This window comes from Python bivittatus, unplaced genomic scaffold (assembly GCF_059951505.1).
Source record: "Python bivittatus isolate LINGU-HERP-01145 unplaced genomic scaffold, Pbiv_v1 ctg000730_np1212, whole genome shotgun sequence".
Classification (NCBI taxonomy): domain Eukaryota; kingdom Metazoa; phylum Chordata; class Lepidosauria; order Squamata; family Pythonidae; genus Python; species Python bivittatus.
Window position 1 is genome coordinate 864,094 of NW_028277109.1, and position 21,966 is coordinate 886,059.

The 21,966-nt window shown below is 54.8% G+C and overlaps 1 protein-coding gene across 5 annotated transcripts in view; it reads left to right on the top strand.

Annotated features, from left to right (window-relative positions):
- The first annotated feature begins 523 nt into the window (after positions 1 to 523).
- Positions 524 to 21,966, top strand: part of SHANK3 (SH3 and multiple ankyrin repeat domains 3) — a 317,497-nt gene continuing 296,054 nt past the window's right edge. For 4 of the 5 annotated variants that reach the window (XR_015793568.1, XR_015793567.1, XM_088129074.1 and 1 more), the window contains exons 1-2: positions 527 to 544; positions 8,620 to 8,748. The gene's annotated coding sequence lies outside the window, so the exon portion shown is untranslated. Of the gene's footprint in view, positions 545 to 8,619; positions 8,749 to 21,966 lie in introns of all 5 variants that reach the window. The other variant, XM_088129075.1, reaches the window with a different exon arrangement.

The window sequence follows — 21,966 nt, forward strand, 5'->3', positions numbered from 1 at the left end:
TTGCTCAGGTTGAGCAACACTGCTGTAGGCTGTGTAGGCATTTATACAGGCTTGACCTAACACCCATTCCTTGGACTCGGGGTGATTTGCAACAAGCAAGGCCTATTTCCAAAAATGCATCGCCTAATATAAAAGCAGGAGAGGCTAATTACCTGTGGCTGCCTGCGCACCCCGATTTCTATGGCGCACCAGCCTAGCGACGTGGTTTGGCTGGTTTGGGCTGAAGGCGACGTGGGAACCAGGGCAATTTTGTCTGGTAGAGCAATCCAGCATCAAGGCGAGCCTGTCCCAGGCCTACAGCAGCCCCCCGCAGCCAGCGCGGTGCTTTCCCAGCTACGTAAATATGGCTGGAGCTGGGAAAAGGGAAATCGCCTGTGTGTGAGTGAGTGTGTGTGTGTGACAGAGAGCGCAAGCTGGTGGGTGTCCTTTTCCTGGCAGGCTGGGGAAGGAAGGGGACGGAGGGAGGAGCTGCCCTTCTCCTCCTGGCCCAATCTTTCCTGCGTCGCGAGGACAGCCAGACGCTGACCACCAGCCTCCGTGCGAGGTAGGAAATGGGACTTTCGTGCAATTGGCATGGGGGGTGTTGCCGTTTGGCTTCAGGATCGGGCCCAGGGGTACAAGCCATCCCCGGGGACCCAACTATGCAAAACCGGAGGCAGAGTTGGATCTCCAGCCCCCAAACCGCCTCCTGCCCGCGAGGGTCGAAAACGCTTGCCCGCTGGGGCCAGAGCATACGGCAGCTTTCTGCCTAAAACACCGTAAAAGCAGCAGATCCCTGCTTAGTTCGGTTCTGTTTTCAAGCAGAGGAAGAATCTGTAAAATGGGCGCAAGTACGCGGTGAGGCTGCAGTCAGGACCCGGGGTCATCCCGCTCGGCTTTCTGCAATTCCGGCAGGAGAAATGTTGGAGGGAGCCGCCAGCGGCTGAGTTTCTGGCTTGGAGGCACTGGGGACCCTCTGAGGCCGGCGGGGTGGGGTGGGGCTGGGACACGACAGGCATTGCAGAGTTAAGCAGGTGTGTTGCCAGGGGCCAAGCCTCAGGGCTTCTCCTGGGAGGAGGAGGAGGAGGAGCGCCAGGACGCTGAGCCTCCCAGCTTTCTCGATGAGCCGGAAGCCCCCCGGCCGTGCTTGGATGCAGCAGGCTGGCCCCCCGCCGCACCACCCAGCCTCCAGGAACACCCTCATCTGGGAGAAGGCAGAAGGCAGAGGGGCTGGGACCCTCGGCTTTGCTGGAAATGGTCAAGTCTCCTCTGGATCCACCTGTGTGCTGGGCTGATCAGAGGCCGCCGGCGCTGGGGAAGCCCCCGGGCAAGGCAGAGCTGCCAGAGCACTGGCCTCCTGGGCAGCCTCGGCTCCCCTGCTGCGTGGAGGGCCTGGCACCTGGCCGGCTTCTCACGCGACCGCTCAGCCTTCAGAGTCCAGGGCCCGCGCTGCACTTCCCATGGCGAGATCAGCTCGGCGGATTTAGGGCGGCAATAAACCAGACCAGAAGCCTCCACTGGGTCGTGGAGAGAAAGGACTCCTTCTGGCTCTCTCCGGACCAGGGGCCCTAATGGGGCCAAGCTCTGTGCTGGTGCCCCTGGACCAGGGCGAGGTCTGGCCCCGGATCAGGCCATTCGCCCTGCAGCGTCGAAAGACCTGCTGCGCCCAGTGATGCCAGGCGGCCTTGACCAAAAGAGCCTCCTCTGCTCAAAGGGGGCGATGCAGAAGCAAGCTGCCCAAATGCCCCTCCGGGGTTTGCTCAATGGCGCCTGGGGGGGAGCGCGCCTCCCCCCCGTTCTTCTCCCCTGATGCGCCACCCCAGCTGGCATGATTAGCTTCCTCTTGACCAGGTCCCCCCGATTTGGCGGGAGCTTCCTTAAGAAGCGGGGGCACCCCAGGAGAGGCCGCAGGGCCCCCGGGCTAAGGGCCTCTGCCCCCTTGGCTCTGCTGGCCGTCCTGCTCCCTAGGAGGCAAGCAAGCTGTGGGTTCACCGGCCACTGTTCCTGATGGCCACCAGCCGCGCTGTAGCTCAGGGTACAGTGAGTCTGGGGGAGCAGCTGGGAGTTCTGAATTCAAATCCTATCTCATCTCAGCCATGAAAATGGTTCAGACAGCCACCATCTGTTCCCCTCTCTCTCTGCAAACTCAGTTTCCTATCTTTAAATTCCGTTGGCAGCGAGAGTGAATGACCCAATTCTGTCTCATCGGTGGGTGCAAGCAAGGACAAAGACGACCATTTCTATTAAAACTAGGCTCCTTCCCTTTCTAATAATGACACGACTCTTGATTTGTATTAATTAATCTGCGTGAATACCTTGCATTTCCTCATTAACTCAAAAACTGGTGCTTTGAGGTCGCAAATGTACATTTGAAATACATGAATAGCATATATTTTAGCAATAAAGGGGAGGTGGGAACGAGGAGGAGCAGTGTGGAGGGCATTCGCGGTTTTAAATATAAATGCTTTTCAAATTTTCACATAAAAGAAATTGGGGGAAATAGCTAACACCATAGAAGCAGATTCAGGACTGAAAAGGATCTTGACAGGCTGGAGCTAAGAAGGAGACCTTTAAAGGAGATCAAAGACCGGAGCCTCCGCTGGGGGAGTCCTCTCTTAAGTGAAGGGAATTGAGGGGCCTTCGAAAATGGCATCAGAGGCCATGACAAGGCCCGTGAATTGGCAGGCTTTCTTAACGTCCAGCACCTAGGCCACTGGGAATGCTCCTCTGCATTTGTCAGATCCTCTTTGGAGTCCACCGCCCAGTTCCATGCCCAGCATTTTAAGATGCCCTGGAGCGGGTTTCCTCAACCTGCTCCAGGGCATGGCTGGCTGGGGAATTCTGGGAGTTGAAGTCCACCCATCTTAAAGTTGCTGAGGTTGAGGAACCCTGCCCTGGGGCACGCCTAGCCCAGGAAAGTGTGGCCCAAAAGGGGATAACATCCAGTAAAGAAAATGGAAAGAGCAGGGGCAGCTTAACCTGGAGAAGAGAAGATGAGGTAACTCTCTTGAACTACCAGAAAGGCTGCTGGGCAGACCACGGGCAAGAGCCAGAGGGCAGGATATGAGCTGGAAACAAGAGAGTAGCCAATATCAGCCACGTCTTAGAAGAAACGTGGGTGAAAGCAGTTCTAGAAGCCAGGGAAACCCTAAGCATAGGCTTCCCTTTTCTCTTCCTGGAGGCATTTCTGCAGAGGATGTCCCTGCGGTGAGCAGGACTAGACCTTCCCTGCATCTGAGGGCTTGTTCCACCTGCACAAATGTGCTGTGTCCCAGGGATAGGGCCTTCATCTTGTCCCCAGCCCATGAGTGAGCCCCTCCGGTCTGTGCCAAGTGGAGTTTCCACCCAAGGGCCACCTCAAGGTGTATAAAATCTGGGCTTTGCCAGCCATGATCTTGAAGGGATCTCAGGAGACTGCAGAGGCTGGAACAGAGGCAGTGGGAATCAGATTTCACGCTGGGAGAATTTTCTATGGATGGAGAATACTTCCCCTCGATGGTGGAGAAAGTCTCTGAAGTAGGGAGTGCATATGGATGGCAGCTGCTATTAAGGGTTAAATCTGTAAAGAAGAAGACCTAAGAAACAAAACAATTTTATGTAGGGTTTTCTTAAGTTGTCTATCCACTGTTTGTGAAGGTGAAGCAGGAAGTCCATTGGATAACAGGTGGCAAGAGCTTCTCCTTCCTTTCTCTAACCATCTGGGCTTGCATGAAGCCACCAACGCTTGTCTTTGGGAAGAAGCCAGTTGACAGGAATGTAATCTACTTGTACATCCTCAGACTGGAAGACTTGGAAGAACAAGTCTGATGCCTGTGATTGTTCATGTTTGTTAAACATATTTGAGGCTCTCATTTGAGGCTCAGGTACAGTAATAAGCATTACAATTTCTGAAATTGGTGACAGTCATAAACAGCGTCGCCTTTCCCCAGTCAGAACCTTCGGCCATCCTGAAGGAGCCAATGAAAAAGAAATAATTGTATTTTGAGTGGTTTCTCAATGACTTGCAATGATGCATTCCAGAGATGACTCCCTAAAGCATCTGCAGGAATGCCTAACCTTCATCAATTAATTTGCCAAAAGGTAGATGACTAATTAGCTGATGGCTTCCTAATAATCTCTCTGCGAGTTTCTTGCTGTGAATGTCCTTGCTCCTATAAGTTTTGGTCTTGAGAGTGCAGTGGGGAGGGAGGGAGGGAGGGGTTTGCACTCCTTGCATCCTCATTCAAGCCCCCTCTAAGTAAGCCAGATGGTCCCAGGGCTGCCTGTCCTGGAGGGAGATAAAAGCAAAGAGGGCTCACAAAGAGCCAAAGAAAACAAGTTGCATGCAAAGTGTTTTTGCTGTCCTATCCTCTGCCAGAAAGAATGAATTTTCACATTGCCTTTGCTGAGCCCAAACTTCTTCTGGGATGCAGTTAATGTGCCCAAAGGCATCAGTGTGTGCGTGTGGCTGATGTCTTGAGAGAAAGGTGGCTAGTGTTAGCTATGGCCTTCCTAGTCCCTGGTGGGCTCTGGGTCAGTTTCCTAGCCTCTTAGGAATCTTTCAAAGTGGTGTTGGCTGAAAACAAGGGTTCCTCTTCCTAGGGAACCCAAAGAAGAGCAGGACATGCCCATGACACTATTGAGCTAGAGAGATCACCCCAGATCTCTGGAAGGTGATACCTCAGGGCCTCCTTGTAGACAGAGCAGCTGCAGCCACGGTGCCACAAGGGCTGCAGCCAGACTTGCTGGGGACATCCACCCTGGCCTCGGAGATGGGCAACTTTGCAGATGAGTCTGGATGGGGCTCAGAACATTCAGTCCTGACTTTTAGGAGGTGACTGGTGGGAACAGGATCAGGTCACCAGCCTGTAGTCAGTGGCCTCACCAAGCTTGATGTTTCTTTGTGTTGGACTATATGTGCTTCCGACCTTGTACTATGTTTCCCTCGTTTCTGAACATTGTTTTGATCCAGATCAAGTGGGTCATAGGTGGATTTCAGACATGAAAGGCATGGGTTGTGGGGTGAAAAAAGTCAACTTGGTGGCTGAGACCTCCGGATCAAAGCTCTGCTCCCAGGAAAAAGATCTTGCAGTCATAGTGGAGAATTCAGTGCAGGTACTGGCCCATGCATGACAGCTCTGAAAAAGGCAAATTCCATGCTAAAGATCTTTAGGAATGGGAATCAAAAATAAAACTGGTGATATAATATAAATCTATGATCTAGCTCTGCACCTGGAGTGCTTTGTACAGTTCTAGCTGCCACACTTGAAAAAGGATATAACTGAGCTGGAAAAATTTTCAGACAGCAACCAAAATGATTCGAGGATCCAAACACCTTCCCTACAAGAAAAGTGTAGAACGCTTTAGCTTGGGAAACTGGCAATGGAGGGAAGAAAACCACGGTGCAGAATATTGTGCACAGCATGAAGAAAGTGGATGGGGAGAAGTTCTCCTCTCAAAATTTTAGGAACAGGGGCCATCCATTGAAGGTGGCTGGAAAGAGGTTTAGAAAAGACAAAAGGAAGCATTCCTTCACAGATTAATTCCTTCACTGACCTGTAGAATGTTTCACCCCAAAATGTGATCACGGGTGGCCTTAAAAGAAGGTTGGATAACTTCATGGAGGACAGGTCTATCAACAACTTTCTCTCTTGTAGACTCAACCTGACCTCCAGGTTGGGGACAGCCACGCTCCAAATCCCAGAGAGAGGGGAGGTCTGCATAGTCACAAGCCTCCTGGAGGCACCTAGGTGGCCATTATGAGAAACCAAATGCTGGACCAAGATCCAGAAGGGCCTCCTGTGCAACTTCAATTGCTAACACAGAAATCTCTGTACTCTTTGGGCCAAATAGGACCCCCACTCATGACTTCAACCTCTCTTGTTCCCCACACTGACTCAGCTTGCCCTCAGTGTGTGGGCAAAGAGCAAAGCAGGCTTGTATCTGGGCTTTCGCTTGCATGAGGTCTTCAAGCAGAGGCTGATCAGCCACTGGCCAAGAAGGCCGTACCTCTAGACTTCCTGGAATAAGCACTGGTAGGTTCCTTATAAGACTTTTGTATTCCAACTGCTGTGGAACCTTTCCCAGAGTAACCCCGAATGGCTTGTTACAGCATGATCTACTGGGGGTGATGATTGAATTAGGTCCTCTGCTGTGGTTACTTGCTCTGAGAAGTTCTCCTGATCCTAGTCCTTCTAACAACCCTGGGGTGCTCCCTTGAAACCTCCCCTTTCTGGGGCCAACCCCCACCCCAGCCTTACATTCTGCATCTTTGTGACCTTCAGGTGTGTTTGGCACCCAACATGAGGTGGAGAGGGCAGGGAAACTAAACTAACCCAGCCCAGATTTTTTAATGCTTCCTTCTCAGGGATAAGGCTTCACTGAATCAATAGGAAGGCCGGTTTCACGCATTATACCTAGCCATAGTTTGCTCACTCACTGTTTATTGAATACATGCCAATTGCCTGGATTACCACAATGCGTTACGCATAAACCACAGTTTACAAACCTCAAGGCTGGGGTTTATATAACACACTTAGCCCCAAGCCTCACTTTTAGCCATGGTAAAAACCCCTGTGGTCTCCCTATAATATGCACAGGGCATCTCTCCTGGTTGCTGAAAGAATTCAGCTTTCCAACATAGGAAATTTACATGGTTTCCAAAGGCAAAGAAAAAATTCAGGCAGTTCAGGTCACAGACCTGATTTGCCAAAGAGAAAACCTTTTGCAGATTTCAGCCAAGACCATAATAGGCAGGGGAGAGGATGGACGTAAGGAAGTAATAATCCCAGGAGGAAAAGGCTGGAAGCAGAGTGCCGGTGGTGAAGGTACCACGTCCAGGGTGGAAAACTGTGTTCTTCGTGTGGCAAGATTGTAGGGCACTGCTGTGGGGGGAGCACAGGGGTGACCTCCCTGTAGGCCTTGATAGATCACCATCATCTTAACAGATCATCAATTTCTGGCTGTCAGTTCCTGAAGAGAAACAATGGGTCGGTTCTGCTTGGCGTGCTTGGAGTAGAAACCAGGAGTCGGTTTTCATGTGTGAACTTGGCCAGACTCTTTAGTCAAGTATGTGCCCAGGAAAAAAGGTAGCTGTACCAAGTGAAGTGAGTATGTGTAGCTCAGGGTTGAACTGTGGGGTCCTTGGGGTTCTCTGAGCTTGGTTCTTTTCTTGCAAACGTCTCGTTGCCCGGCTAGGTGACATCCTCAGTGCTAGAATGGGTGGGCTTTGCTCTCTGTTTATGTGCTGGGGCCTGCCCTGCCAGTGTCGGTGGGGCTGGGGGTTTTGTTTTGCTCCTCTGGTAGTTCCTCGGTTAGGGTATTGTTCACTGCTTGATTGTGTGCCTGGTGGTAATCTCTGCTTATCTGGGTGATGATGGCTGGTGAGGAGATGTCCTGGTCTTTTGTTTTCCTTTTTATTGTGTCTTTTGAATAGTGTGTAGATGCTGTTTATCTCTGTGTGTCTGTTGATGGCCGCCTTGTCTGAATACCAGGCTTCCAAGAATTCTCTTGCATTTTTGGATTTAGCTTGGTCTAAGATGCTGACAGTTTCCCAGTTAAAATTCTAGTTAAATTCCCAGTTAAAAGTCATTCTAGCACTGAAGATGTTACCTAGCCGGGTAACGAAATGTTTGCCAGGAAAGAACCAAGCTCAGGGAGCCCCAGGGACTCCAAAGGTAGCTGTGATGGACATAAATAAGCATCTGAACTTTCCACTGGCCAATACTTTGAGGAAGCCCACTCAGGGGACCTTGTTCCATGATTTTCAAGGTGTCTTCTCCTGCCCGCCCCATTTCTTTTTTATAATGGGGATCTAAGAACGGATCCCAAGCTGATCCTATGGCACGGTGAGCAAAAGGACTGGTGAAGCTTGGCCGCTCTTCCTGGTGGCGTTTCAGTCAGAAGGAGCAGTTGCTTGTCTGCATTATTTTCCAGCCAAAGTCTGACCTCTGCAAAAAAATAAACGTGGTGGGAGGCTGCAGCGCCTCCTCAGCTTCAGGCCCATCTCATCTCACCCTCGCAGGGGCAAAGCACTGATACAGCCTGGGCCAGCGAGGGGCCTCCATGAACCCTTGTGTAGCGCAAGCCCAGTCCCTGAGAGACGCACAGCCTCCTTGCAGGGCTGGCAAAGGCTCTTTCGTTCCCATCGAAGCGTGCCAGCCTCGAAGGAAGGGCTTGTCCCCCCCCAAGCCAGACATTCGCCTTGGGTGCAGAGTGTGGCAGCCTCACCCAGCCGCAGCCTAGAGCCTGCTTTCCCCGGCTGGTGCCGGGCACCCCGGCTCCCACACTTGGTTGAAGCGGAGGTGACCTTCCGGCCGGAGAAGGCCTAGGCCTCCCCTCGGGAGGGGAGCCGAGGTGGGCCAACGGCCCCGCCGGCCAGAGCCCCAGCCCGCTCCGCCCCCGGGGAGCCTCGGGGGCAGAGCGGCTGCAAAGGGCAGGCCCAGGAGGCGCCGGAAGCCCGCGAGGGTGGCGCTGCCAGGCCGGCCGGAGAGGCTGCCAGGCAGCCAGCCGGCGGGCAACTTTCCCTGCCGGCCTTCCTCGCCCCCTCGCCGCCCGTCCCTCCATCGCCATGGCAACGCTGGAAACTAACGCGCCGTTCCCGGCTGCCGAGGGGGCTGAGTTTGCGGCAGAGCAGTGATCTCTCTGTTTCTTCCCCTCCAGATCCTCCCCACCCCCGCGCCACCCGCCCCCCGCTCCGCGTTCCCTCTCGGAGCCCGCCGGAGCCCCTCCGGGCACTTGGGACCCGCCAGCCGCGCCCGACCGCCAGCGCTCCGCCGGGACCCTGCCAAGGTAAGGGCTGGGCTGGGCTGGGCTGGGCTGGGCTGGCGCCGGGCATCCTCGGCCCTGGGGAGCGGCGCGGAGTCCGGGGTCCCGGGCCGGGGGCGGGCGGGGGGCGGGCAGGCAGCCGCGCTGGGCGGGCGCCCGAGCGGCCGGCCCGCACCTCTGCTGCACGAGCGGGGAAGAGCCGGGGAGCCGTCGCGGGCGCGCCGAGGGAGCGCAGCCGCTGCGAGGGAGCTCAGCCTCCGGGGACCCCGGCGCGCGCGAGGAGGGCCGGGTCAGCTCTGCGGACAGCGCGCCCAAGCCGGCGGGCAGAGCGCGGGGCAGCCGGGTGCAGGTGGGCCGGCGCCGGCTCGCTGCTCGCTGGCTGGCTGGCTGGCTCTCGGCGCTGGCGAAATGCGCTTGGGAGCCGGCGGCGGTGCCGGAGGAAGAGCCCCGAGTCGGGCGGCGCAGCTCGCCCGTGCCGCGCCGCCGCCAGGAGCGTGGGGCACGGCCAGGCCGGGGGCGGGGTGGGCACCGAGGCCCGAGGCCGGAAGGGCCGTCTCAGACCGTCCGATGCCTGCTGGGAAGCGTAGTCCGCCCCGTCTGCCCGGCTGCTCTGCCTTTCTTAGGCTCAAGGGTGCCCGCCTGCTTCTCGGGAGAGGCGTCAGCGTGTGCCCGGCCAGCGCTCGGCACTGGCGGGGAGGCTGTGGGAGCGGGCAGGACGTGGGTGCCTGTGCCCAGGGGCGCAAAAGCACGTGCACCTTCTTGACTTTGTGGACACCCCCTCGCCCCAGCGGACGCCCCTGAAGAAGAAACTGGTGTGCGAATGCGTGTTTCTGGGAATAGATTGAGGATCAACAGGTGGCCCTTCCATAGGGGACAACCCAACCCGGGGCAGAGTGTTCAGGGAGGGAGTTCCCAGGAAAGGGGCCATGCCTGCCCTCGCACCTCCATTGCCAGCTGGAAAGCTGGGGGGGGGCTCTGCATGGTGCCCATTTTTACCCATTTCAGGATAGGCTGAAGAACATGGCGGGGGGGTGGGGGGTAGCAGCTTGCTTCCCCAGTCATAGCTGTAGGTCTTGCCGCATTGGGCCTCTTGTCTCAGAGAACAAAGGCCGGATTCCTGGGGACTCCTTGACCCTCCCTGTGCCCTCTCCCTGGCAGCCGTGCAGGGATGGCTTAGCTTGGCCTGCCTTCTTCCCAGAAATTTGGGGGCTTCCCGGTCTGGCCAGCCGCTGGGGATTTCCACCCAAGGAGAGCAAGACCAGCTCTGCTGAGCTGGTCAAGTTTGGCCAGGTTTGGCTTGGGGAGGGACTAGTCCCTGTTTCAACATCCATGTGGTGGGCGAGCCCGAAAGAGGCAGAGGGTGGTTTCCGTCTCGGGGTGATAGTTCCAGGGTTAGAAGATGGGGGTTTGGGAAACTGGTCGCTGGACTGGAGAGGAGTTCCCTCTCAGTTCCGTAGGCGAGGGGGCTGGCTTTTAAACAAAGGCTAACTTTGGGCGGACGAGCATTCTGGGGTGGCAGTACCCAGAACGGCTATTTCTGTTACACCCATGCTCATCTGTGGTCATACTGTCATGAGTCAGCTTTTGCAATGCTGTGCGTGCACACACACACGCACGCACGCCACACACACAGAGAACTCACTTCACCTCCTACGGAAAGCTCCAGAGCGGTGACCCCGTCTTATGCTGACGGGCAGGAGAAGGGCCGTTGGCGGCGGGAAGTCCGTCCCCTTCTGATCCTGGGAGCCCCAGCAGCCCTTCTGGCTCCCTCCCACCTCCCGATCGCTCCCTTGTGCAAGGGTGGCCCTTTGGCTCCCTCCCCGAGGGGTGCCCTGTAACCCGCCTCTGAGCCTGGTTGTCACGGGAGATGCAGCTCTGTGGCCGGAAGACGCGGGCTAATTGGCCAGCGCTGACTCAGGCCATTAGAGGATGGAAATCGGCTGCTGCTGAGAGGAGTGAGGGGCTGCTGTGGCCTGAAGAGGGGTTGGGTGAATCCTGAACTGGTAAGGGACCAAGGCTTGGGCTTTCCTGTGCATGTGGGGTCCCCCCCCATTTATTCTAGGAGTCACTGCCATTGTTGCCTCCCCAGAGAGCGTCCAGGAGCCCCACTCCAGGGCGCTTCCCTGGGCAGCTGCCGTTTGAGGGGCCCCTGGCTCAGGCGGGGAGCCATCCCCGCGGCTGTCTTTCCTTCTGGTCCCCCGCTGGCAGATGGGGCCCGTGCAGCTCCTGTGGCTTGTGGCTCTTCTCAGGGCAGCTCCGTCTCTCGAGAAGAGGAAGCGTGGCCCACGGGGGGTCCTTGGGGTAGCCAGCTGGCCAGGGGTGCGGGCGCCTGTTCTTGCGAGATCTTGTCCCTGGGTGGGACGTGAAAGGCAAAGCTGCATGGAGGAAGGGGGAGACGCTACTCCTATTCTCGGAAAAGATGCAAGAATATTGAACTCGGCACAGGATTCCCTTGAGTCCAGCAGCCTTGAAGGTAGCCGCTGAGTTGAGAAAACATGAGGAAAAGCAACTGGGGGGGAGCCAAGATATCAGCAGAGGCACTCTGGGCGTGTTCAGATGTCCTCTCAGCCTTGGCTGGAGACCCAACTTGCATTATTATTGCTACGGTTAGGATGGTCATGACTGGAAGCATCCGTGTGTGTGCCAATGTGCCCAACACAAAGTCCAAAAAATAATAAAGGGAGGTCGGCCCTTGACCTGGGCACTGTCAACAACTGAGGAAGAGGAGACGGGAGGGGGAAGGGGGAAGGGGCCCCACAAGCCTGGCACTGGGGCTGAGCTCCCAGCCTTCCCTCCGGGCTGGGTGGCATCAGGGAGGGCTCTACCCCAGCCTGAAGGCGCCAGGAGCAGGAGCCTCTTCCCCTGGGAAAGGCCGGCTGTGTTCGGAATTGCTCACGCTTCCTGCCCAGCGTTTTCTGCCTTTTTATAGACGCTCCCAAAGAATGTCCGGAAAAGCGTCCTTGGCCAGGCCGGCCCTCAGCCCGGTCGGCATTGTTTCAAGGGGGCAGGAAGAGGCTCCGGGCCGCTGGGCAGGCCCTGCGCCAGCTCAGCGGGATCCCAGGAGGCCCCGGAGCAAGGCCAAGCAGAGCTGAGGTGCCCAGCAGTCCGGGGGTCTTCCTCAGCAGCCCTCCAGGGACCTGGCCGGCATGCAGGGTGACAGAGTCCGTCCTTCTGGCTCAGCTCTCCGTCCCTGGAGGCTCCCCAGGAGGCCTGCAGAATTTAAATGCAAGGAAAGCAAATGGGCGGCTTTTGGGGGGCACTGCTCAGTCTCGGAAGCAAAAGTGTTCCTGGGTCCTTGGAGTGCACACGCATGTGCACACACACACACACACACATGGTGTTTCTGGACGTTCATCTGGCTGATGCTTAGCTCTCTTACTGACTGGAAGGTCATCAAAAGTACTCAGAACAAACAGGGGGGCGCGCCCTGCTAGGAGAGCCCAAAACGCCAATGGCTGTATGAATGCGTGTCCCTGCCTCTCTGCACACTGCCTTTAATAACCAAAACGGTCCCTAGATCTGCAGCAATGTTTTAAATGAAAAACGGGGGTTCACAGGTGGGGGAGGGGTCAGAAAAGTAAAAATGGCAGCTTCACCCTTGTAATAGAAGCCGCATCCTTTTCCTGTGCATTGCAACACACCAAAAAAGCCTGCAGCTTCATTCGCCTGGGCACAATGGCCCTCTTTACTTTTTTGCTCCGCCCGATTAAAGAGCAGCCGACTCTTTTGGGTTCTGAGTCCCAACTGGAGAAAACAAGTTAATACTTTATAAAGAAAGAGCGAGAGCAGTTGGACATCCAGGGGGGCAGCCTGGACCTGGAACAGCCTGCAAAGGAGCACCTGCTTGGCCCCAAGGTTGCATGGACAGAATTCAGCAGCAAAATGACCGGATTTGTGCAGCCGGATTTCAGGCTTTTTAAAGGGTGAGAATGGAAGTGGTTTCCTCCCAGGGACTTCCAGTCCCCTTCACATGCTTAAACACCTCCCCAAAGCAAATATGGGTCCAAAAATTGGAGCACTGCTTGGCCTCCTTTCCCCTCTAGAAGGTTGGGAGGCTGAGCAGCAGCCCCAGACTCTGAAAACCACCCCCTCCCCCCACTCTTAACCAAAAGCAAACTGAAGGAGGAAGTTGTTCGTGCCCACTTCAGCAGCTGGGCATGGGGATAGATTTCCTAAGCCCTTTGGGTGTCCCCCCAGGCAAGACCCTGTTTCTTGGGCCTGCCAGAAATGGCCAAGGACCTCTGGCCCATCTGGAAGGCTGGGCGGGTTCCTTCTGTCCGTCCGCATCCTCCTCCCTCGGCCGTTTAGCACTCCGGATCTTCTAACAGCCGCATTTCTTCCAGTCGTGTGGTGTTTTAAGGAACCTAATGCGAAATCTGAGATTGCCACGGTTTCGGGGCTGGAGCCGGAGGCCCACATTGTTCTTTTTCATTCTCCTCTGTGTCTGCTGTTAGCTCCACATCTCCTGCTTAGCTTGATGAAAGAGCAGCTAATTAAGAAACTTCCCTCCACTCAAAGTGAAGACTGTAGTCTCGAAAAACCTGTACAGCGGAACATAGTGAGCAGATTTTGCAAGGGACCCTCCTTAAGGGTAGAACGCGTGTTCCCCAGAACATGGGTGTCTCGGTACTGAATGTCCCTACTGGAGGGCTGCACTCTGGAGCCGCCCAGAGACAAGATTTTAATTAGACAATTTGCTCATCACTTCCGTGTAATTTTGAAGCGGGGGGGGGAGGTGTGGCAGTGCTCTTCCCTCTTTAGTTAATGGGATGTGGGAAAGACCTCGGGCCAAGAGACGCTGCCTAGGGAGCAGTCTGCAGCTGGGTAGTGGGCGGGGTGAGGGGCGCAGCAGGGGCCCTCCCTAGTTTCTCGGGCTGTAAAGGAGACGGCGGGAGATTGGTACTTGCAGACTCGCAAGATTCTAGTGATGTAGCTTTCCCATAAAGTAGAATTAGCTCATCTGGTTCTGATTCCTATCTGGTTTACCCTGCAAGGCCAACATCCATCTTGCAAGTCTGAAAGTACAATTCTCCCCCCCCATCTCCTTTGCAGCCCAAGAAACTAAGGAGGGTCCCTCCTGAGCCCCTCACCCCTCCCACTATCCAGCTGCGGGCTACGCCCTCTCTTATCTGACCGTTCCCTTGTCAGCGTCTCTTGGCCCCAGGGTCTCCCGAGGTCTTTCCCACATCCCATTACATCTGCCCATGTTTCCCTCCTATTTCTTCTGTCCTTTGTCTTACCAGAGAACATTTGTGGCAGAGAGAAAGAAGGGAGGGTTACGTGGGGCCTTTGGGTGGGTGGCACATTCAGAGCTTTCCTTCCAGAAGCGTCTTTCGTGGTGAGTTCAGCCACCTGCTTGGAAGGGAGGGGCGAATCGAAAGAAAAGTGGGAAGGTTTTGATTCCTGGAGGCGGAAGATCTCTGAGAGAAGGCAGCCTTCGAAGCCTGGAAAGCGAAAGAGAAAGTTGGGCAACTGGGCACAGAGAGTTTGGAAGTCAGTAGAGAAGTTATAAATTGCGAATCCACCCAGGTCTCCGTATTCTGAGGTTCGTGAACGGGCTTCAGAGTCGGGCCTCTTGAGGAAGCAGAATGAGGAGGAAAGTTGGCCGTGCTTCTGTCCAGGAGCGCTGTGGAATTCCTCGCTATCGCTTACGTGGAGTCTGCCCCTAGATGGCTCAGCAGAGCCGCGCGGGCGTTGAAATCAGGAGGCGAGACCTCTCTCAGCTTTGGGAAGGATCTTTTCAGCAATCAGCCACTTCTTCAGAGGGGGCCCATGGATTTGGATCCCTCCCTTCCTCCCTCCCTCCTTTCTCTTTCTATCTCTCCTTCCTTCCTTCCTTCCTTCCTTCCTTCCTTCCTTCCTTCCTTCCTTCCTTCCTTCCTTCCTTCCTTCCTTCCTTCCTTCCTTCCTTCCTTCATCTCCCAGGTCTGCGTCAAGGATCCCTGGCATGTTCTGGTAAACGTGTGTCAAAATATTCCCCCCATCTCCCTATATTGACTTTTCTATCTACTTTTGGATATTTTGAGGATGTGGAGACAGCTCTTCTGTGCATGTGTGCAGATTACTGGCAGTTAAATGCAAGCAATATAAGTGAAGCATATTGAGATCACAATCAAACCCAATGAAAAATCTTTGAAAAGTATGTTCATTAAGAATACGGTAGCCAACCAAACTCTGGACACAGATCGTTCTTGAAGCCTCATTCCCACGAATAGTGGCACTGGGTAAATTAAAACGCAACAGTTTTAAAGCCTTAATTAGCAGGACCTCTTTGGGTCCCTCAGGAACGGATTTCTGCAACTTTGGCCTTTCCTCTCTAGTTTGGAAAGCTCATCAAAATACTCCAGATTCTGTTTAATTTGGTTTCTGCTGCGGCAAGAACCCCCAGGATCGGTGCTGATTCACTTCTGCAAAGTCTCTGCCTGCTTGACTGTGTGGATCTTAAATAATCTCACCGGGATATGAAAAGACCAGAAGCACAACTAGTTAACATTATGTTTGTCTGAAGTGACCGGTCCTAGATGTCTTTGGAAAGCTTGTCTGTGGGGATGCTAGAAGCAGCATTTCCCATCTTTGTTCTTCACCATCGGAGCAGCAAGAGGCGCATCTCAACTGTCCCCCGAGGGGGATTTCCTTTTCAGTGAAAAGGGGCTAAGTGTAAATACATGTAATCAGCCACAAATCGAGCCATCACAACCGTTCCTTCTCTAAATCTGTTAGATCCTCTTTTGAAGTTGATCCTGGTAGGGACCCTCCCTACATCCTGTGAAATTGGATTCGGCACCATGTAAGGAAATCCTTTTATCTGTCATGAATCTCCCACTGTTCAACTTTATTGGACGAACCTGTTTGGTGTTATGACAACAACAACGCAAAATTTCAACCTACTGAAATTTAATTTGTATCCTTTTATAAAAGCTTGTCAGCTCCTCCTTTACTTCAACATTATCCTCTTCCCTTGAGGATCAGTGGTACTTTCCCGGGGTCAGGGTCAGGGACTGGAAATAGCAGAAGTGTGTTATGCAGCCAGGGTCCCACTCCAGGAAGCGCCAGCCCTGCTGGACCATCGTGCCGGTCCCAGGTCCAGCCACCAAGCCCAGGGGAGGCTCCAGAGAGTGAGAGCAAGGCGGAAATCGGCAGGTGTCCCTGGAAGGCTCTGCCACGTGGCTTTCTGATGTTCAGCACAGCACCGTTCCGTGGACTGGGTGGCTGCCCAGGGGTTCAGGGGGAGTCACAGGGCCTGATTCATCTGGTGCCAATGTCCTGGCCTATCTGCGCTCTCTGAGGAGCTGTCCCCAGCCTGCGAGTCTTTTCTGCACCGTTTCCAGTTCCAAAATCATCCTTAGTGCTCCGCGGAGAGCGAGTGCACACTCACCCATGGAAGTTCACTGACCAAATTATAAAATATCCATCTGGGCTTGGTTTGCCCAACCAAATAAGCCACAAAAGAACTAACCAAGGTTAGCAGTGCATGTTGTGTGAGTGCTGCCCCAAGTCTTCAAACCGAGTTGTGGAGTCCTAGCATGAAGCTGGCCCTTTTCACCCTGGGACTAAGCCGTCAGGGCACTACATCATGGCTGCAGGAGCTTTCAACTGGCCTTGTCCATGCCAGTCCTCCTGGACCCCCGACACTATGAGCAATTACCCCAAAATGTGCTGGTATTGAGCCAGGCTTCCCTATCAAGCGGGACTGGGACCAGGGAGGCAGGTTCACAAGCATCCAGGAGATCTTTCTTGAAGCCGTAATGAAAGCGTTCTAGCCACTGCTGGGTTTCAAGAGCAAGCCCCATTTAGAGACACCGTGTTGAAACCTTTTGCCCCTTTTCTCTCTCTGCCTGGCCCCTCTTTTGTTCAGGAGGGCCACTTGTCATCTGCCCCTCGGCTTGGCCACAGCCACATTCACAATTGTCATTTTCACTGACCATGTGGGAACCAGTTCTCGCCCCTGCCATTTTATCGCCCCGGCCCAATTCGGAGAAGCGGGTTTGGCCTGAATGACCCAGCATCATCTGCTTACCTGGTCCCTCAGCCGCTCATTCCTGACTCCGGGTCAGTTATAAAAAAAGTAAAAATCCAGCTCCCTGATCCAGTGTGGATCCTTGGGAATCTGATATGATTTTTCTTTTCCCACTGTTAAGAACTGTCCCTGAATATTTGCACAACTTGTGACTTTTTCCAGCATGACTTTGCCTTTGCTCACTTTATAGCAGGCAGGCAAGTCACAATATGGTCCATATGGAGGGGACCTTCCTAGGCAGCAGGACGTGGGAGAAGGATGCAGGTGTCTTGGGGGGTCCCAAGCTGAAATTGGGGCAGCCGCCAAAGAAGCCAACCCAGTCCTTGGCTGCATCGCCAAAGTAGCGTGCCAAGATGAAGAGGAGCCGTTGTTGCCCTGTCCCCTGCGCTGGTCAGAGCACACCCAGGATATGGCGTCCAGGAAGGACCGTGGCACGCTGGAGGGTATCCAGAGGCAGCAGTCCTGAGGACATGGGACCTGGAAGGAACCACTTACAAGGAGTGGCTGGAGGCGCTGGGCATGTTTAGCACGGAGCAGAGAAGAACGTGGGGAGACGCAATCGCCATCTTCGAGTATCTGAAGGGCCTCCCGGTAGAAGATGAGGCAGACTTGTTCAGAGCTCTTCCAGAAGACAAAACAAGAAACAAAGGGTTTAACTTGCAAGGAACCCGATTTCAGTTGGATTTTGGGAGGAATTTCTTGATGGTAATAAGCTTTCCAACAGTGGAACCGGCTCCCTTGGGAGGCAGCAGACTCTGCTTGGACTGTGGGGTTGGAAGAGAGGCTGGACGGCCATCTCTCAGGAATGTGGTGGCCCCGGATTCCTGCGCTGGGCAGGGGGTTGGATGAGACCATCTCCATGGTTCCTTCTGACCCTTTTGTTCTTTTCTGCAACTCTGGAGACCCCTGTCACAACCCCCTCTTCAAATGGCAAAATTCCCATGTATGACGGACTCCTAATCCCTGGAGATATCTTTTCAGCGCAAGAGGTCTTGTAGCTTCTCCCTTAAATGAATCTCCCCTCTCCTTTGGGCCTTCTCTCTTTAAAGTCTGTTTTCGCTGGACCTGGAGTTTACTGCCCAGACCAGAAACCGGCAAGGGTGGCAGCAACAGGGACGTGGTGGCATGAAGGTAGCGTGCTGTTTGAAAAGATCAAAGACGCCCCGAGAGGCAACCGGGAGAGGTCTGGCTGGAAGGAAAAGTGTTGCCTTTGCGCGAGGGCTCTTGGCTGACAGTTTCTCCACCTCAGCAACTTTAAGATGCTGACTGGAGAATTCTGGGAGTTGAAGTCCACGTATCCTCCAGTCGCTGAGGTGGAGAAATGCTGGTCCAAGGTGTGGGACGGATGAAGAGGTGGGGCTGCCTGAGCAGAGGGTGGCTTCCTTTCCATGGCTGCCCAGGGAGGGGCACCTGTGCAAAGCTCTTCAGCACTTAAGTGCCTTTGAGGGAATTCCCACGGCTGAGCTCCTCTGGCACAGTGAAACTCAGTGCTCTGGGCTGGAGGGGAAGAAGGCTGCAGAGACAGCAGAGCGCTCTCGGCACTGAAACAGGAACCATGATGGGCATGATGGGCTTGGGAGTGCCACCCTTGCCCTGCTCTCCGAGGCTCAGGAGGAAAGGGAGGCAACGTGGGCTGCATCTCCCAGCACCGAGGCCCTCGGCTCAAGCCCCTTTCCAAGTGGGTTGCAGGTGTTAGAAGGACAAATCAGTTTTGGAATGGACAGCAAGGTGTGAAATGTCTCCGCTGAGAACAGCACGGCAGTTTGGGGCACCTCCTGGCCAAGTCACAGGAACCCCCACTTTGGTCAGGAAGGACTGAGAAGCACGGCCAAAGACTGAGCCCAGAATTGGTCATGTCCCGCAAGCCGTGCTGACCACCCTCTGCTTTTGTGGCCAATCTGCTGAAAAGATACCCCTGCCCTGCTCCGCTTTGAGCGACTGGCCCCGGACTGGAGCCCAGGAAGTCCTCTGTGGTTTGGGGAAGAGGCTTAAATGTCCCCAGGACGATCACACCTGAACGTTTTTCTTCAAGATTCAGCACCAGCTCATCTGCATAATTTATTTTCCTTGAAGAGATCTAATCTATCTGTTCCAATAAAAAACACATACATCTCCTGCCAGGTTAGAAGGAGATGGGTAACGATAAGATGCATTTAATTTATCACCAGAATCACCTCCTGGCAGGATTGGCGCTCAGGACAGGCTCCCTTAGTGCTGCTGGAGAGCCATGGGGACGGTCAGGGCGATCGCTCGCTCATTTGCTAAACCGTTGCAGCCGAAGGCCTTATTGCACAAATCTAGTCTGCTTGGTTAGCTTCTGGTTCGAGCCGCTGCGGGAACCGAGGAAAGGGATAAACCCAGGAACCAGGTTCAGCATGTGTGAATGCAGCCAATAGCCCTGTTTGCCTGGCACGCTTAACTGGATCAAGGGGGCGGTTACTGTGTCGTGTCGACAGCTCCACGTATTCAGTGCGGCAGTGCGGGTGTTAGCGGGGCTTACGCCTTCACCTGGCCAACGCAGCCCCAAAGCAGCACTTTGCGTAACTGTCGTGTTTGCAGCTGACGCGTTTCTCCCAGCCTGCAATTTATCCCGTGCTAGGGGTGCTTCCTACTGGCGCTGGTAGAATATTCCCTCTCTCTGAGAGCTCAGCAGACCCACTGCCCTGCTTTGCGGGCCTCTCCTCCCTTGTATCTGAGGAGCTGCTGCAGAACCAGCGTGTGCTGACGGCCTCGTCTTCCTGCTGTGCTCCCCGGCCCGACCTCTCCACGCTCTGGCCTTTGTCTTGCGCGGGCAGCAGGGCCTGGCTCTTTTAAACCAGGCCCCCGCTCACTGCACCCGAGAGACCGATCCGACAGGGAGGGGGCGATGGGGAGGCTGCGTGGCACAACCGGAGGGCGACTCCTGCTTCACGGCGCCAACCTGCCCCCCTTCAGCTGTTAGCCAGGCTATTTTTGGACACGGGTTTAGCGCTGTTCTGAATGAATACTAGAGCCGTGTTCAGACCTTTAGCCTGACGGACGCACTGAAGGTTGCACGGTGCGGTGGAAGTTTCCCTCCACTCCACTCCGCTGCGCTGCGTTGCGTTGCAAAACCGATGTGATTCCTGCCCAGTTATGCAAACGGGGAAGAGTCTGCAGTGCAGTGGAAGTTCCTTCCTGCCACGTTGCTCCACCTCCTATGCCCGTCAGCTGGTCTGGTGAGTTGTGGGCGGAGTGGGACTCTCTGGGTTGCACCCAGAAGGTTGGTAGCCTTGGGTATGAAGCCCCACCCAACTCTGTTCAGTGGGGACGGAGAATAAAGCATAGCCATCGTGGCAGTACGTGCCCTCTTAGTGCCAGTTGCTGGAAAGTGGACGTGGGTGGCACTGTTGCTGGGACTCCTTTGGGTGCCAGGTTGGCCGCTGCAGGACCAGAACGGCCTCTGGTCAGATTGGGCGCATCCCGCCATCTCCCCCGTGGATTTGAAAGGCTTCTGCCCCGCTGGATCGCGGCCCCGGGCCCTTGACAGCAAGAGGCTGTCTGGCGCTAGACCAGCACCGTGTGAGAATGCAGCCACGATGTGTGGAAATGTCCAGAAGGAAGGAAGGAAGGAAGGAAGGAAGGAAGGAAGGAAGGAAGGAAGGAAGGAAGGAAGGAAGGAAGGAAGGAAGGAAGGAAGGAAGGAAAGTTTTATGCTTGGTGGAGTGTCTTCTTCAAAGTGGGCAGACGCCAGAGGAAGACTGTGCGCTTCCTCCCCCAGGCAGATTTGGATTCTCCTGCCCGTTTCCCTTCAAAGCACGCCACAGTGCCCCCAGACCCACATTTCCTGGGCATCATAACACGGGGGGCTAAATTCTGCCCTAGACTTTTGGGGCTGAGCCTGGCAGCAGCCCTGCTTGTTCCTATGGCAACCGTGCCTGCTCGGGCTGGCTGGGGACTCTTTCCCACCTGGAGGCTTCATTTCACCCGTTAAGATTTTTGTACCGTCCCCGGCATAGCTCGGGCAGCAACAAAAAAGCTACATCAGAGTCAGGAAATGAAGGCCGTGGGCAGAACGAAATCCTGCCGGTGAAGTCGAATATCCTTGGAAGTAGCTGGTTGGGTTTTCGAGGCCTGCAAAAGGTGCCCCTCCAGTGCCCCATGAAATGCCAGTGTAATGTCACAAGAGGAGCCACATCCCCCATAGGAGGGGGGCAGGGAGCTTGGCTTCTGGAAGCCAAGGGGCATCTTGACGCAGAAACGCCAGAAAAGGAGCAGCGTTTGGAGCCTTCGAGGGGCAAAGACGCCCACAGATCCCCCGCTCTGCCAGCTGCCTTTCTTGGCATCTCTTTCTTTCTCGAGCAGGAAGAGCCACGGCAATGGGAGGAGACGGGGAGACCCGAGAACCCGGGGCCATCCCGTGGGCTGGCTGAGAGATTAGGGCAGAGGCTCCACCTGGGCCGTCTCTAATCTGTGAACCCCCCTCCCCTCCCTGCTGCAGGCTCTTTAAAAGGCTCAGAGGAAGGAGAGGAGAGAGCAAGGTGGAGACTCCACATGCAGAGGCAGTCTACCTCTCCCATCAGCTGCTGGGAGCAGCAGCACAGGAGGGTGCCTGTGCTCCAGGGAGTCAAGACAATGCAAGCTTTACTTAAGTATTTCCTCGATGTATATACCCGCCCATTTCACATTCATGACTCTGGGTGGCCTTATTAAAATAAATAAAGACCCATACAGTGCAAAAAAGAAAAGTGAAATCAGACAGCAGCCCAGAATCGTAAACATAGCCATTAACATAATCAGCAGAGGCACACGCAGGGCCCCAGGCCCAGGCACAGAACCGGATCATTTAATTGTAAATTAAGCTTTATTAAAAATAGGGAAAGAAGAAGGTGTCTTCTTTCCCTTGTGCTCTAAAAAGTCCTCCAACGGTTGTTAGAGAAAACAGCCCTGTGGTGCTACGAAATCCCCACTCAGCCCGTTCAAAAAGGAGAATCGTTTATTTATTTGTTTACTCCATTTATGGCTGCCGTCTTAAATTTACCCCCCCCCGCCCCCCCCCCGCAGGAATCCGAGGCTAAAACCCGAGGGGCGGCAGAGCATTTAACGAGGGACACGCTTTAAAGCGAAGCATAAAATCCCGGCGGGGGGCTCCAGCCAAACTGGTTTAGGTCCCCCCACCCAGGAGGAAGGCCTTGACTCAGCAATTTCTCCTCCGTGGCTCAGGGTGGGGGGAGATCCGCGCGTGTCTGCGGGGGCGAAAAACCCCA